This window comes from Phoenix dactylifera, chromosome 3 (assembly GCF_051530095.1).
Source record: "Phoenix dactylifera cultivar Ajwa chromosome 3, Ajwa_hap1_PhDact_Kaust_v1.1, whole genome shotgun sequence".
Classification (NCBI taxonomy): Eukaryota; Viridiplantae; Streptophyta; class Magnoliopsida; order Arecales; family Arecaceae; genus Phoenix; species Phoenix dactylifera.
Genome location: NC_143192.1, coordinates 12,758,971 through 12,777,634, shown reverse-complemented (window position 1 = coordinate 12,777,634; position 18,664 = coordinate 12,758,971).

Here is an 18,664-nt window from a genome sequence, read left to right as displayed (position 1 = left end):
TGCTTACTTGACGTGTACATTACATTAACAGGTTGTGATAACAAGTAGATGCCATTGCTCAATTGTCCATTCATTACAGTAACACCATTCATAATGATATCACAAGAACATTTCTTTATTGAAATTTCATAACCGTTCATGGCCAAAAGGCCTACGGAAATTACATTCAATAAGAATGTAGGACAATAGTGACAATCACTCAAAACAACTAAATGAGAATTGAAAATAAGTTTGAGATTTCCTAAAGCTAGAACTGGAACAGATCTTCCATCTCCAACATTCAGAAATCTCTCGCAGTTTTCAAATCTCTCATTGACCTGAAGTCCTTGCAACGAATTGTATATATTAAACGGACTTCCAGTATCTAATACCTAGGTCGAATTATCACATATAGAGAAATTACAAGGTGTTATCATATAAATACCTTGATCAGCAACTGATTGCCCTTTTCTCTTGCTTAGCCTGTTCGGGTCAAGTGAGGTAAGGTACTGAGGACAATTCCTCTTCCAATGCCTCTGCTTCTTACAATAGAAGCATTCTGCCTGACTTTGGTCATCCTTAATCCTTTTGGTCTGACTATGCTGAGTTTTCAGTTTCCTATGCCAATTATTGAAATTTGGACCAGTCAACTTGTCATTGTCCAACAATGAGCGAAGTGATAAATTAGTGGCCATTTCTACATAAAAAGAAAATTTGGCTATTAGTATATGAATTGACTAAACACAGTAGACTTGGACTTTAGTCTAAAGATATTCCCACTATTTTATACAAATTGGTAGCCTCTACCTCTAATTCGAAAAATTACTCCTAATTCTTTAGTGGGCACTAGAACCCAATAGATCCCATATAGGCCCGAGTGTGGCTCGGCCAACCCATATGCACCTATTGGTAGGTTCTTAACCAATTGCTTCACCAAGCAACTTCTAGTGATGATTTTGCCCTAGGTTTTCCGGCAGGCGTGTGGCGCCTCCACCGAATACCCTAGTCAGGTCCAACCATTAAATGATAGGGTTAAGTCTAATCAACTAATAGACGACCAAGCCCGAGTGTGGCTCGGCTCACCTGACCGCCTATTGAAGGTACACTTAACTCATCATATATTGAATGACAATTCCAATGCTTGATAAGTACCAGGCGTGTCGCGCCTCCAATAATTATCAAAGCATTGGACCCATTATCACCCAACTTAATGGGAGGCTATGACCTAGTTATCCCCATAACCATTTCATTTTAAGGACCTAATAATTTTAGAGGATTTCTTAATTAGGATAGATAAGAAGATCCGGTTAGTCTAATTTCTCCCACTGACTTCACCAAATCAGATTGGACTCAAACCGGTTAAGGAGGCACCTAAATCAGTCAAACTGATTTTCCTTATAGGCATGGGCTAACTCGAATCATTAAGTGATCCAATCAAAATGTGATTGACCATGTCGGCCAGGTAAGTGAGATCGGTGGAAGGGATATGCCATTAACTCGGCAAAGACGAATCAGTGCGAGTAGCTCCCAATTAAAAACCACCGGTCAAAACTGCCAAACTTACCTTAGACACCGACTGGTTAATCAATTTCGATTTGATTACTCAAATGACTCGGGCTACACCTCTGAGCCTAAATCAAGTTCCATCTTGGTCTAATCAAAGACATGGAATTGATCAATCTACAACTATTGTATTTAACCTAGAGTTTTCTTGACCTAATCTAGTTACTACTTAATTAGATTTGATCAATTAACTCTAATTAGACCATGTTTGATTCTAACCTTAGGTCTAACCCAATCCTAAGAACTTGATTCAAGCTAACCCATATGCCCAAAGAATTATGCAATGTCAATTAATTGAGTTACAATTCTATTTCATAACACTTAATTCTCAATTAAGTTTAGACTTATGAAAGTTTTGATCATTGCATATTTCTTTTTAATTACATATTAATTACAATCTTTCAGTTCTTAAAACACATTTTCAGATCTGAGTTTTTGTAATTAATCACATGTAATCAGATTTAATTCATGTTTAAGTCATTATGTTTTATGTTCATGCATCACATATACACAACAACATAAATTAATTCAAACAACATACATCTTATGTATTTATTTTTTTACTTTTATTTTCAGATCTATTTGTTCATTAAAATCAGAGATCATATAAATCATAAACTTTATTTAGATCTAATCTAAATAATATTATAATTTCAGATTTATTCATGTTACTAATCCTAACACAAACATGCATCATATGCATCCAAAATTTCAGATCTACTTAATCATGCATAATCAGCAATTAAATCAATCATAAAAAATACTTTAGATCTAATCTAAATATGTTAATGATTTCAGATTTAATTACAAGAATTAAAACATAAAAGTTTAAACATGAACCTGGCTCTGATACCACTGAAAGGGGGGAGTCTCCACTCCTACATGGGTTCGGTCCTATTAAAAATAGGGTGACACCCATGTATACCTATCAGAGCACGCATCTCTATACGCCCCCGGGCGGAGAGCCACGCTTCGTCACACGATCACGCGTGAGAGTTCCCAGAAATCGGATAGTCTCCACTAATCCTTTGCTCTGATACCACTGAAAGTGAATCCTTGGTTCTTCGGTGTTAAGCATGCTGATTTTTTTTTTTTTGAAAACCATGGCTGAACCTGATCGGGTTGCCTACGTACCCCTTCATAAGGGGGATCAAGCCATACGTAGTTCTTTTTAAGTTTTAAAATGCAGCGGAAAAATCGAATCAAACAATTTAATTCATGCATGCTTACAAGATCAAATCTAGAAATCAGCACCTTAAGAACACATAGGATTATGCCGGAATCGTTTAAACAATTATGCTAAAACTTTCATGCATGATTAACTATCAAATCTGAAACTTAAGAACTCTATTCTGATTAATCTCCGAATATCCATTGAATGGATTCTGGAGATATCTCCGTGAGGAGCCCCAAAAGAGGATAAAACCTCGGAGAATCAGACCTAGATCTTGACACCATAATAAAAGATTAATGTAGGATTAACACCTTTTATGATGGATGAAACTTGTGGATCTGATCCTCGACTTCGCAGCTACGCACACGAATGACCTCTACGAGAAGTCCACGTGAAGTTCCTGAGGAGATCCAATCCTGCGGAAGTGCTAGCTTGCGCAGAATTTCTTGAGGCTGAAATTTTATCTTCCAAACGCTATCAACTTTTGATCCGCCTTCTTGGAAGAACTTGGAGGAAAGGTTTAAAGGGATTGAAGAGGACTTAGATCTGATCTAAAGACTCTTATCAGGGACCCCTAACACTAATGGCGCGATGGACTTAGAAGAGAAAGAAGTCAGCTAGATTGAATGCAGAATTTTTCCATGCATGAACTAGGGTTCCTCTCTTTTCTTTTCCCTTTTTTCTTCTTCTTTTTCTCTCTTTTTTCCTTGAATTCGACCACCAGCTGATGGAGGTCCTTTTAATGTTGCTCTCCCACCTAACTTCATGCCAACCATCCCATATTTGTGGAGGATTTTGTGGGGTTTTGAATTTTGAATTCAAAATTCAAGTTCATGTGCCATTACATGATGAAGCTTGATCTAATCTAAACCATTCATCATGTTGCCACTTCCCTCTTTCAATTTCGAAATTCCCATGCCCCCAATCAGATTAGAGGGTCACGTGGTGATTTTGTGGTGATTAAATTCGAAATTCAACCTTAATTAGAAGTGAGATAAAGATAAGGATGACATATGTCATGAAGAGAGAGAATTTGATCTTATCCAATTCTTTTCATGAATTTATCTCTCCATTTCGACCCATCTAATGATGAAAGAGGTCCCTGATGTTGCCAAGTGTCCCATGGCACCATTAAATAAATTAAATTAATTATTAATCATATTAAAAATCAATTTATGGCGCCTTGCATGGATATGTGACAAGTGGATTTCAAGATCCGAACGGTTTCAGATCAAACCCATTTAATTTAATTAAATCCTAACAATTAGAATGGTCCAATTACCATGGGTTGAACCTAATCCAATTAGGTCAATCTCTAATTAAGCACAAATTTAATCTAATTTAATTTGGTCAACCTAAGTCCTCTTGATTCAGACCTAATCCAATCAGGTCAAAAAACCTGATTGAGCCCAGAATTGAATCTAATTCAATTTGGCTCATCCTTAGTCTAATTACTCAATCCATTTGAGTTCATTAGCAATCTAATTACTAATCAATCCTCCGATAATTACTTTAATTATTTTATAAGATAATTTGCCAATCGAATTGACCAAATTATTCCTGAATGATTCTTAATCATTCATCAGCCTTCTTGATCAATCAGAAATCTTCTATGCGTGTGACCTCATAGGTTCGAACCTAAGCCGGTAGTATAGGAACGACTTCCTACACTAATCGATGTGACCATCTAGCAATGGTACCCGACGTCCGGATAGGCCGAATATATGCGAAACAAATATTCTGGAACCTTGAACTATGGTTACTGTATAATTCAATCCCTTTGACTCCTAATGCCAGGATGACTTAGAGCTCACTGTCAACCCTATAATTAGTACATCCATTATGTGATTAACTTTAGATATCCCGTGACTCCTCACTGGGATTACCCTGGCCAAGGTTTTGCTAAATTAATCACAAGACATTATCTCCTATTTTCAGGAGGGGTCAATTCCATCTTGACTCACAACTGACTACGCAAGTACTTGACTGCACCCAGTGACCTTCCGTCACTGAATTAGAAATTTAGATAGTCCGGTACCAAAGTACAGTGAGTTGCTTGCTAGTCACAGGTTGCGGTCTCAGGTCAGAGGGCCAAACTTATACCCATATCCACTCGGAACATCTCTCGACAGTAGAGCGTTCCGGAATTGGTCACGTTTAGTGAAATGTACTTCTACACTTCACTTGTGTGGCATACCAGTGTCTCCACACTCCTTGGTTAAGAGGACAACCAACATATATGTCACACAACGACCTAATCTCGATAATGTTGTCGTCCTAGTAACAACATATCATTTCGTCGCAAACAAGTTTAAGGACTCAAAGATAAATCCTCCTTTATCATAACATAAGTCCTAAGGACTTCATCATATAAGAGTTCATTTGAAGATGAAATGATGAATAATGCCAAATAACACTTTATTAATTTGTCAATTCATTTACAAAATTCAATCATCAATATGCTGACGATTGACATTTAGGATACAAATTCCAACAATCGAAACTTGTCCAAGGCAAATACTACAGCTAGAAATTCTTTCTCGGTAGTGGTGTAATTCAATTGTGCATCCGAGAGTGTCTTACTAGCATAGTAGATTACATGAGGTAACTTATCTAGCCGTTGCCCTAAAACTGCACCAATGGCATAGTCAGAAGCATCACACATGAGTTCAAATGGCAGGGTCCAATTGGGAGGTTGTATGACAGGTGCTGTAGACAACTTAGATCGGAGTTTCTCAAAGGCCTCTTTATATGCTTCATCAAAGACAAAGGGTGTATCCTTGGCAAGGAGATTGCACAAGGGTCTAGAGATTTTGCTGAAGTCTTTAATGAAACGACGGTAAAAACCAGCATGACCAAGAAAAGAACGGATTTGTTTCACAGATTTGGGTGGAGAAAGATTAGAAATAAGATCAACTTTTGCTTTATCTACCTCAATACCCTTTTTGGACACAATGTGTCCCAAGACTATACCCTCTTGAACCATGAAATGGCTCTTTTTCCAACTCAACACTAGATTGGTCTCCTTACATCTTTTCAGAACCAGGGCTAAATTACTGAGACAATCATCAAATGAGGGGCCAAAAACTGAAAAATCATCCATGAATACTTCCAAAAATTTTTCTACCATGTCAGAAAAAATTGCCATCATGCATCGTTGAAATGTTGCGGGTGCATTGCAGAGTCTAAATGGCATTCTTCTATACGCAAATGTCCCAAATGGACATGTGAAAGTGGTTTTATCTTGATCGTCGGGATACACGGCCACTTGGTTATATCCAGAATAACCATCTAGGAAACAGTAGAAACCCTGACCGGCTAACCTTTCCAATATTTGGTCAATAAATGGCAAAGGAAAATGGTCCTTCCTAGTCATGGAGTTTAACTTCCTATAGTCAATGCAAACACGCCAGCTAGTGGTCGTGCGTGTGGGCATCAACTCTCCTTCTGCATTTTCAAACACAGTAATGCCCGACTTCTTTGGTACTACTTGAGTCGAACTCACCCAGTTGCTATCATAAATGATTCCGGCATCTAGCAACTTTACTACTTCTTTCTTGACTATCTCTTTCATGTTTGGGTTGAGTCTCCTTTGCATTTCATGGGTTGGTTCTGCATCTTCTTCTAGGTGAATGCGATGCATGCAAATAGATGGGTCAATCCCCTTCAGATCAGTTACGGACCATCCAATTGCATGTTTGTGTTCTCCGAGTACACTCAAAAGTTGACTCTCCTGTTTGTCAGACAGGTCAGCCGCGATGATTACAGGTAGGGTATCTTCGGGTCCTAGAAAAGCATACTTAAGGGTTACCGGAAGTGGCTTTAGCTCAAGTTTGGGAGGGGACTCGATGGAAGGGCACTGTGGCGTACTAGAAAGGGTAGGAAGAGGTTCATATCGGATACGCCAAGGATGAGAATTTGTGGGAGACAGATTGTCAAGTAGGACATTGACGTCTTCTATGGTCTTGTTTAAATCAAAATTATCAATGTCAAAATGGGCTAAACATGCTTCCAAAGGGTCATCTGCCAGAATATAGGTGTTGCCCAGTAGATACAACCCAAGAGGGGGGGTGAATTGGGTCTTTTAAAACTTTTATGCTACTTCTAAAACTTTTTGATTAACTATGCTAAGTTGTATAGATACACAGTGAAAGTTAAACTTAGCAAGGTTTTGATGTATAGACTTCGACTTGATTAAATATGCTTGCAACTAAAAGATGTGCGGATAAGAATTAAGCAAGCAATTTATCTAAGTAAGTAAGTGTGTTAGTTAGACAATAACTAGAGGCATTACAAACACAAAGGACATATAGTGGTTCGGTGCACCCCAGCACCTACATCCACTCCCCAAGACCTCTTGGGAATTTCACTATAATCCTACCGATTACAGCCGGTTGTTTTACAAGCTCACAACCCAACTTGTTGTTTTACGAGCGCACAACGAACTCAGTCGGTTTTTCCAGGCTCACCGACTAGAACCACTCCGATTGTTTTTCCGGGCTCACAATCAAACCCTTACACGTTGGTTTTACCCTCGGCTCACCAACAAACCTAAACCCCGTTGGTTTTCCCTTTGGCTCACCAACAAACCTTAATCCCGTTGGTTTTTCCTTTGGCTCACCAACAAACCTTACACCGTTGGTTTTCCCTTTGGCTCACCAACAAACCTTTAACCCCTTGATTCAATCCCTTGATTGAATCAAGTTACAAGATATTAAAACAAAGAATAAAAACAAATCAAAGCTTCTTAAACAAGCAGATATGACAATATAAACAAATAGAGTAAAGAGAAGCCCTCAAACGAGTTTTGAAGATGGAGGAGCTCGGCTTCTTCTTTACTTGATCCTCCTCTGATTTGGCATGAAGTAGAGGATCCCCGAGGCAGCACACGGATGGAGAGGAAGCTTTCGGATTCACTTGGATGCTCTTCTTCTCTCTATTTCGTTTTGGATGGCCCTTTTGTGCTTATGGGAGATTTTCTTTGTAATCTCTTTGAGATCTCTTTCCTAGATGATCTCTCCCACTTCCATGCATTCTCCCCTAGCTCTCTTCTTGTTTTTATAGCTTTAGATGGAGTGGAAACAAGAATATAGCCGTTAGAGACAAAAATAGAGCCGTTGGAACCAGTCTGCAGCTCCTGACAATATGACCGTTGGGTTTGGAGTCGACTCGCGCGATCAGGAGTCGGCTCGGCTGTAGCAGGAGTCGACTCGAGCTTTTCCGGAGTCGACTCGGCAACTGTTCCAAGTTTGAATTAAAGTTGCCGTCTTGACTGGGAGTCGACTCGACTTAACCCGGAGTCGACTCGCCAACTTCTGGTGCTGACCTGGCAATTTTGGAGTCGGCTCATCCTCTGTAGTCCGTGGATCAAAATTTGAATTTTGTCCACTCGAGTCGACTCGACTGTCCTGGGAGTCGACTCGAATCTCAGAGCCCGAACTCCCGATTCTCTGTCTTTTGGCTCATCCAGTCTTGGAGTCGACTCGAACTTCCTTGGAGTCGACTCGGCTCTCAGTTTCCGAAAGTTGGTCTTCTGCCATCTTAGTGTAGCGCTGCCTTGGAGTCGACTCGAGCTGTCTGGGAATCGACTCGAATCTCAGAGTCGGAAAACTGATCCTCTGTATTTTGGAGCCGCGCTGCCTTGGAGTCGACTCGACTAGTCTTGGAGTCGACTCGCCTCTCAGAGACGAAAATATCGTCTTCTGTCTTGGGGTTGCGCTGTCTTTGGAGTCGACTCGGACTTTGTGGGAATCGACTAGAATCTCAGTGTCCAAAAACTGCTTCTCTGAGTTTTTCCTTGTGTACCACTGAGAGTCGACTCTCGCTTTCTTTGGAGTCGACCCGGCAACCATTGGAGTCGACTCGAATTCCTCAGGAGTCGACTCGAAGACTATTCTTTTGAATTTTCCTTTGAATTTGCTCCTCCAATTTGAATCTTTTGAACTTTAAAGTTGGGCCAATGAATTGTAGCTTTCTTCTAACTTTTCTTGAGTGCTTTTGGAGGCCTTCTTGTGTTCTTCCAACTTGCTATGTTCCTTGCAAAATAAATATCTTTCTCCTTGCAACATAAACATTAGTATCTATACTTCAAGGTGTTGTGATCATCAAAATCAATCTATGAATCAATCTTTGGGTCATCAATCTCCCCCTTTTTGATGATGACAAAACTTGGAGTATATGCAATATAAAAGATATTGTTTTCTAGAAGTAATACATAGCAAAGTTGCATGAAGCAGACAACATGTATATTTAAAACAAAACATACTTCATGATAATGCTTTAGATTTAATCAGCTTAACACAATCAATATATTTCAGTTCAAGCTGATTATCACAAAGCATTATAAGCATATACTTAGATATTTCTCCCCCTTTTTGACAGCATCAAAAAGATAGTGAAACATTAAGCACAAAGATCAGAACACTCAAATATTTCTTTCCCTTACTGTACTCTGGTTTGAATGTTACATTATTGCCAGGATATGAATCATTTAACTCAAGGCAATAATATTGGAATCAGATTAGTGAGCACAGATCAGAGCCAATTAAGATAATTTCAGAGCAGAACACATTGAATGTGATTTCAAGAAGTTTTCTAATTTGATACCACAGATAGTTTTCTAATCAAGTGTGGGTGGAATCTCTCTTAGGTTAATTCAAGAAGTACCACAAATGATATTCAATGAAAACACGAGTGGAAATCTAACCTCTCTTCAATAATAAGTATGAAAGCTTGTTCAATTAAGACCTTTTGCCCAATCTATTAAATATTTTATCAAACATGAGAGCAATTTTGATTAATTTTCAGAGTAAAAGATCAAAACTTATATATGTGAAAGACATATCATCATGTTGGGTCATTAATTCTTAATGACTTCAAAGTTTCTTTATAATAATAAGTGCATTTGAGCACAAATACCAAATTATGAAATCATGCAATTTGTGATACATCTTAGAGCTCTTTTAAAGACTTTCTTTTATTCCTTTTAGAAAATAAGCACAATTTGATACATAAAAAAAATGAGTTGACACATAATTTAAGTTCTAGAGATTAAGTCAATTAGGACTCATTAGTGAATATCAAAATAGATTTTCTAAAGATATTCAAGAAAATTTTACACGTTATTCTCCCTTTTTTTTATTAAGTTAGAGGCTCTTAAGATCAACTTGCAATTTGGTTCATGATTTATGCATAGGATATACTAGCCAAAATAACAAGTCTCAAGGTGTATCGTAAAAATTTTCAGATTTAAATTTCGGATGATACACGTTGGAGAGCATTAGGATCACTTTTCATTTAGTATTCTTCCTCTCTCCTTTTGTTATAGATATACGCGATTAAGTTCCATAAGACCTCTCCTTCTGAAATTTTGTTTCTCCCCCTCAATTGATCATTCCATTTAAGAGTTTAAAATTTGAAGATAGAACTCATCTCAAGGTAATTAAAGCATGTTTTGCAATATCAGGAGGTTCATCAAAATCAATCCATAAAATTCAAGGTATGCATCAACTTGAAGTAATTTTAGGTTAAGATTATCTAAAGCTCCTCCTCAAAAGATGCATTCTTCTTTAATCATTCTTTTCTTTGGTTGAATTTCAGATTTTAGTGATAAACGTTAATAACACTGAAATTCTATGACATCGAGAATGTAGAGTAATCTAGTATTATTCAAAATTTGTAGCAATTACTCTTTCTAATCCTTTAAGAACAAGGTATGCTTCCTCTTCAACTTTGAGAAAATGTACTGAAATATTAATCAAAAATGATTCATTTGAAGCTCAGTTTCTTTCAAAACCATTTACATTTTCTTTTTTTTAGACTCATTTGAGTGAGGTGAAATATTTCTAGGCTTTAAGATCATTCACTTTATTAATGGAAGTCTTTAATAATGTAGGAGGGAAAAACATATAGATGATCATTGAGGTATATATATTTATAAACTTCAATTTCTTAATCACAGTTTTTCAGCTATGTACACATGAAGCTCAATAAAATTTTAAATATTAAAATAAAGTCATATATTTAAAAATATTTGCTTGTAATCAAGATCATTGAAAGACACACCATTTAGACCAATATGAGTACACTTTGAAGATAAGAAATGATATGTTTCGGAAGTGTATCGGAGCGATCAAAATAAATTCTGTTTTTCTTACATTAACATTTTATTTAGTAATCATATGGAGTTTAAACTTTTATACAAAATCATATTCTGAATTTCATAAAGATTTTCAATAGAGGCTTTTTAAGTCATAGTTTGAGATATGTATCTTTCACATTGTGGCTCATCTTAAATTATTACAAAATAAGGATATTTTAACAAGTATTAGAACATTATGTATCAAAGTTAGGCAATTAGAAAGATAGATCAAAATCAATTTATTTTCCCTAAATAGAGATACTCTTCTCTTCTCCTTTCTACAATTTTATTCGACTTTCAGATTTTAGAGATGATTATGAATGACAAATCTGAAATTTCTTTTCAATAGAACCAAACAAAAGATGTTATGTAGCAATTCAAACATTCAAACAAATTGTCCAAGGATGAAGCATTACAAAACATTCAGAATCAATAAATCAAGACATCATACCATATGCAAAATAAATCATGTGTTAAATCATGCATTAAAATATTAAGAACAAGCATGTCAAGGATCCAAATCAATATTTTTCAAATAAACTCCCCCTATTTAAATATAATCTTGCAATGATTTTATCCTTAAAGTGTGTTTTCAAGTGATTAAAAAATTTGACTTAATTCTACTTTCATTTACTTTGTTTTTCATTTATAACTTTCTTATGCTCTATACTCTATTTGCTCCCTATCCGGTGGAGTTGGGAAGGGGCACGAGGTACTACCACTAGCCTCCCTCTTGTGCCGTCCCTAATATGCCCTACACCGAATAGTTGGGTCAAATAGTGCCGGGTACTACCACTAGCCTCCCCATTGGCACCATCCCTATGATGAGCAATATAGAAAGGTTAAAATGTTTACTTCAAAACCTCCCTGTTTAAGTGTAATTAATTTTGGATTTTATCCCTTCCAAAAGAATGCTCACACAAGTCTCACAAATGTGTCGAATATATTAAGTTTGTTTTGCTTTTCCTTAAGGTTGAAGTGTTTGCCTCTACTTGGATTTTACTTCTCTTGAATAATATCCATTTTCTTTTCTTTATCTCTCTCTTTTTTTTTGTTATTCTCAAGTAATTTTCATGAGAGAGCAGAATAGAGAATTAATCTTACGTATCATGTATATCATGCAAACAACATTTTCATTATGCTCAAGGTTTCATAACTTCTCACAAGTTATTTTACATCAACATTTTAAGCATATACTTGTGTATTTCATGGTTATGACATAGGCAAAGATATATTTTAGTTTGGGCAAACCATGAAATAATTTCTAAAAGTATAAGTCAGTCAATACACAAATAGACATGATATCAAAAATTAATAATTAAAGAATTTAATCATGCCATAATAAGATTTAAGTTACTGACTTTGCTCAACTAATTTGTGAGAAAGGTATCTAAATTACCTATTCATTATATGTTCTTCAAGCCAAACTAGATTTCTTATGTGTGAACTTTTGGCTGAAGAAGATCCTCTTGTTTGCATGTGAATGTTTAGTGTATCTTACATGAAGATATCCTTCAAGTTGAAATTTCTCATTTTTCTTTCTTGAAGGAAGGTCATTAGTTTCTTTAAGATACAAAGCATTCATCCAACATATATTTTTTTTTTTTAACTAGATGACTCAATATAAGATATGACAATAGTTGCATGTTGAGTCACTTTTCTCAAGAGATTGCCTAAATATAAGCAAGCACATATCATTTGAACTAAAGAGATAGATTCATTAACCAAGATAGTTTAAGTCAATTTAGTTTAGATTCTATTTGCTTAAGATAATTATCAATAAGATATGTTAACTATGTTTTAATCAATTTATCTTTAACATTTGTTTCTATCAAAATTCAGATTATGATTTATTTGTTATCAATAAAATATGATTAATTAAGGTTAGATTGAAGTCTTGCACAAGGTCACATAATGAGCATACAATCTGGTCTACTAGCTGTATGATAAAATAATTATTCTATCATGCTTCAATACAGCTTTAACACAATAGATCTACTTTGCTCATCCTTTTCAAATTCTACAAGATGGGGTCATAGATATACCTTCTTCATGCCAATCTTCCATAAGAGTTTTCTTGTGGACTAACGTTGGTCAATGAAGATCCCCTTTCCTGTTTGTCTTAATTTGGAGTTTGAGAGAAGATGTTAATTCATTCATCATATTTCAAACTCACTTTGCAATATAACTCTTCATTAGTAGAACCAAAAATGATGTCATCAATGCATACTTTGAGCAAATAAGATATCACAAATTCATCTTTTTGATGCATAGATTTATCACTATTACTTTCTATCAAAAAGGTTGCTTAAGCTTTTATATATCATGCTTTTGATGCTTGTTCTAAATCACATATTGCTTTATCATATATGTAATGTGTATTTTTAAATATGGTGGTTATTTTTCATAGATCTCCTTTTTAATGAAGTAACCACATAGGAGTGACTTCTACACATTCATTTGACATAATATAAAGCTCATGAAGCAAGCACATGATAATGATGATCTTTACTTCTAATCATGCAAGAATCTTTATCAAGATCTATTTTCTCTTTTCTTGATTTAGTCTTTTAGTAGTCATCAATTTTCTTCATTAAGTGCATATGTAAAAGATTAACCATATAATTTGATTTTAGTATTTTGATAATAAATCATTAGTCTCATAAAGAATAAAATGAATTGATACTTCTACAACTAGAATTTTTCATTGAATACTCTATATGCATTGCTTGATGAATGATATCCAAGGATAGACATATCTCTATCAGATTTGGCATTATTTTCATAAGAGCATATCAAGCATAACATGTACGACTGAAAAATATGAAAGATATGCAATGGTTCATTTTTCATTTTTTTTCAGAAGATCAAAATTTTCATCAGAAATAGATCTAATAGAAATCATATGTATGACAAGCAGTGATGATAGTCTTTTAAAAATTATTTAAGTAGATGACTATCATACATAATTGTCTTTTTCATTTCTTCAAGAATTCTATTAACCCCTTTTTACTTATGATGTCCATGGAGCTGAAATAATTGAATTTAATACTATTTTCTGTATAACCTTAATCTGGATTTTGGTTTTCAACACTGTGCCATGATCTTCACAGTTTGGCAACCTTTTTCATTTGAAACGCTTCTACAAGATTTAGTAAATACAGAAAAATACTTCAGTTTTATTCTCCAAGAACAAGTCCAATGTAAGCTTTTGAAGACTTAGAGATGGAAACAACATCTTTAGATTTAGAAATAATTTTTGTTTGTTTCCTTAGTTAGCATGCATAGCAAAACTTTGACCTTTAAGAAGATAATTTAAGTAAGCCAATGGCAAGGTCTTTTGAGATTAAGTATATACTAGCATGAGTTGATTTTGTATGCTAAGGATGGTTTCTTGGTATTCATAGTGCATATATTCAAAAGCATACCAAGTACACATTATCATATCTATGATCAATAAACAATAATGCCATGGATAATAACTCTCAATCAAGCATATAGAGAATTCATAGAGTTATTCTTAATAAATTGATTAATCATTTAGCAACTTATCCAATAATGAGTAAAGTATACTAACAAATGAAGAGATTTGATTATATTTCCAAAAGTATTTTCTATATCACAAAATTGATCACTACTAGCAAATCATATCAAATACTAAAGCACAAATAATGAGGAGATGCAAGAATTACTGATTTCATTATTATTTTTTTTTGTTAATAACTTTTTAAGTTTCTTTATGTTCCATAGGTACCTTGGTACACCTATGTGTACATCCTCATTTTCTCATTTTGGGTACCCAAGCTTGCTTGAGTCCTTGAGAGTTAGGACATATGGTTCCTTTTGGAACCCATATCTGTTTAATAGTAATAACTTTACCATTTGATTTAATTATACTAGAACTATAGGTAAAGTTGTTATTCCCATCCTTTTCATTTTTGAAATAAGTTATCTTATTTAATGGTTTGCTTGGTAAATTGATAACCTTTTTCTCTAGAGATTTATGGCTAAGTGAAGGAGTCAAGCTAAATTTTGATTTATCAAAATCAGCATGTTGGCTTTCAAACATCATTTTTAATCTTTCTGAACTCACAGTGAATTTGTTAATAAAACATCTTAATTGGTTAATTTCTTTACTTAAGTTTTGATTTTCTTTAATTAAGCTATGATTTTTCTGAATCAATTCTTCTGAAAATGACCTTAAGCTTTCATTTTCAGAATTTAGTTTCTTAAGATTTTTATTCTTTACAGATAATTTTCTACAATCACTATACAACTCATGAAAAGCATTTAATAATTCATCATAAGAGAATTCTTCTTGAAAATCATTTGAGGTAAGAGTAGATTCAGATTTTACCTTGTCTTCTTGTGCCATAAAGCACAAGTCAGTTACCTCTTGTAGTTTCTTGGAGCTAATATCATCATTGTTGCTCCTAACCTTTATTTTTTGGCTTGACTCTTTCTTGGTCAAGGCTTTCTTCCTTTTTATCTCTTTCTTCCTTTCTTCTTGCTTCCTCTTTTTCTTTGTCTTTAGGAAGCTGATTTGCCTCGGAGTCGACTTGGACCTTATTGGAGTCGACTCGGTTATCTTGAGGGTCGACTCTGAAATACTTGGAGTCGACTCGACTGAGGTGGGAGATTCAACACCTTTTTCTGCAGTCTCATTGTTAGAATGTAATTGAAACACATGAGAGCTAATCTGAGATTTATCATAAATATTTTCTAAAGTATCCCAAATCTCCTTAGCAGATAAGCATGCAGAAATTTCATTAAACTTTGTTTCTTGAATAGCACAATATAATATGTTCATAGCATTAGCATTTAATTGTGCTAAGTCCTTCTCATTAATGTGAGAGAGTGTGTGAAGGTCATTTATTATGATTTTCCATAGATAATAGTTTTGTGATTGAATGAAGATGCGCATGCGTATTTTCCAATGTGGGTAGTTTATACCATTAAACAGTGGAGGTGTATCAATTGATTGTCCTTCTCCTAGAAAACTATCTATTTGAGTTGTCATGATCTTTGGCTCTAGTCGGTTAAGACTACCAATAATATTTGAGCACCTGCTCTGATACCACTTGTTGCCCAGTAGATACAACCCAAGAGGGGGGGTGAATTGGGTCTTTTAAAACTTTTATGCTACTTCTAAAACTTTTTGATTAACTATGCTAAGTTGCATAGATACACAGTGAAAGTTAAACTTAGCAAGGTTTTGATGTATAGACTTCGACTTGATTAAATATGCTTGCAACTAAAAGATGTGCGGATAAGAATTAAGCAAGCAATTTATCTAAGTAAGTAAGTGTGTTAGTTAGACAATAACTAGAGGCATTACAAACACAAAGGACATATAGTGGTTCGGTGCACCCCAGCACCTACATCCACTCCCCAAGATCTCTTGGGAATTTCACTATAATCCTACCGATTACAGCCGGTTGTTTTACAAGCTCACAACCCAACTTGTTGTTTTACGAGCGCACAACGAACTCGGTCGGTTTTCCCAGGCTCACCGACTAGAACTACTCCGATTGTTTTCCCGGGCTCACAATCAAACCCTTACACGTTGGTTTTACCCTCGGCTCACCAACAAACCTAAACCCCGTTGGTTTTCCCTTTGGCTCACCAACAAACCTTAATCCCGTTGGTTTTCCCTTTGGCTCCCCAACAAACCTTACACCGTTGGTTTTCCCTTTGGCTCACCAACAAACCTTTAACCCCTTGATTCAATCCCTTGATTGAATCAAGTTACAAGATATTAAAACAAAGAATAAAAACAAATCAAAGCTTCTTAAACAAGCAGATATGACAATATAAACAAATAGAGTAAAGAGAAGCCCTCAAACGAGTTTTGAAGATGGAGGAGCTCGGCTTCTTCTTTACTTGATCCTCCTCTGATTTGGCATGAAGTAGAGGATCCCCGAGGCAGCACACGGATGGAGAGGAAGCTTTCGGATTCACTTGGATGCTCTTCTTCTCTCTATTTCGTTTTGGATGGCCCTTTTGTGCTTATGGGAGATTTCCTTTGTAATCTCTTTGAGATCTCTTTCCTAGATGATCTCTCCCACTTCCATGCATTCTCCCCTAGCTCTCTTCTTGTTTTTATAGCTTTAGATGGAGTGGAAACAAGAATATAGCCGTTAGAGACAAAAATAGAGCCGTTGGAACCAGTCTGCAGCTCCTGACAATATGACCGTTGGGTTTGGAGTCGACTCGCGCGATCAGGAGTCGGCTCGGCTGTAGCAGGAGTCGACTCGAGCTTTTCCGGAGTCGACTCAGCAACTGTTCCAAGTTTGAATTAAAGTTGCCGTCTTGACTGAGAGTCGACTCGACTTAACCCGGAGTCGACTCGCCAACTTCTGGTGCTGACCTGGCAATTTTGGAGTCGGCTCATCCTCTGTAGTCCGTGGATCCAAATTTGAATTTTGTCCACTCGAGTCGACTCGACTGTCCTGGGAGTCGACTCGAATCTCAGAGCCCGAACTTCCGATTCTCTGTCTTTTGGCTCATCCAGTCTTGGAGTCGACTCGAACTTCCTTGGAGTCGACTCGGCTCTCAGTTTCCGAAAGTTGGCCTTCTGCCATCTTAGTGTAGCGCTGCCTTGGAGTCGACTCGAGCTGTCTGGGAGTCGACTCGAGCTGTCTGGGAGTTGGAAAACTGATCCTCTGTATTTTGGAGACGCGCTGCCTTGGAGTCGACTCGACTTGTCTTGGAGTCGACTCGCCTCTCAGAGACGAAAATACCGTCTTCTGTCTTGGGGTTGCGCTGTCTTTGGAGTCGACTCGGACTTTGTGGGAGTCGACTCGAATCTCAGTGTCCAAAAACTGCTTCTCTGAGTTTTTCCTTGTGTACCACTGAGAGTCGACTCTCGCTTTCTTTGGAGTCGACCCGGCAACCATTGGAGTCGACTCGAATTCCTCAGGAGTCGACTCGAAGACTATTCTTTTGAATTTTCCTTTGAATTTGCTCCTCCAATTTGAATCTTTTGAACTTTAAAGTTGGGCCAATGAATTGTAGCTTTCTTCTAACTTTTCTTGAGTGCTTTTGGAGGCCTTCTTGTGTTCTTCCAACTTGCTATGTTCCTTGCAAAATAAATATCTTTCTCCTTGCAACATAAACATTAGTATCTATACTTCAAGGTGTTGTGATCATCAAAATCAATCTATGAATCAATCTTTGGGTCATCAATAGGGAAGGGCTTCTTCTACAAGATCGTCCATTTTGTCAACTAGGAAGCACTCATCTTCCCTTGCAGGTTGATCAGAGGCATGGAATACATTTAGTTTAACTTTCATGTTTCCAAAAGATATATCCATCACCCCAGTTCTACAGTTAATACATGCATTGGCTGTAGCTAGGAAGGGATGACCGAGAATCATAGGAATCTATTTCTTAAGGTTCGGCACAGGTTCCATATCAAGGACGATAAAATCAACTGGAAAATAAAATTTATCTACCTTGACTAGGACATCTTCAATTGTTCCTCGTGGTATTTTGACAGATCGATCAGCCAATTGCAGGGACACCGAAATAGGCTTTAGTTCACCTAATCCGAACTTCTCATAGACTGAATAAGGAAGAAGATTAATACTTGCCCCTAAATCTAATAGTGCACGATCAATCGAATTGTCTCCTACCACACAAGAGATGGTAGGTGCACCAAGATCCTTGAACTTTGGAGGGGTTCTGTGCTGGAGGATGGAGCTTACTTGTTCAGTTAGGAAGACCTTTTTAGGCACATGTGTCCTAGATTTTCATTACTGGGTACAAAGGTCTTTGAGAAATTTGGCATACGATGGAACTTGTTT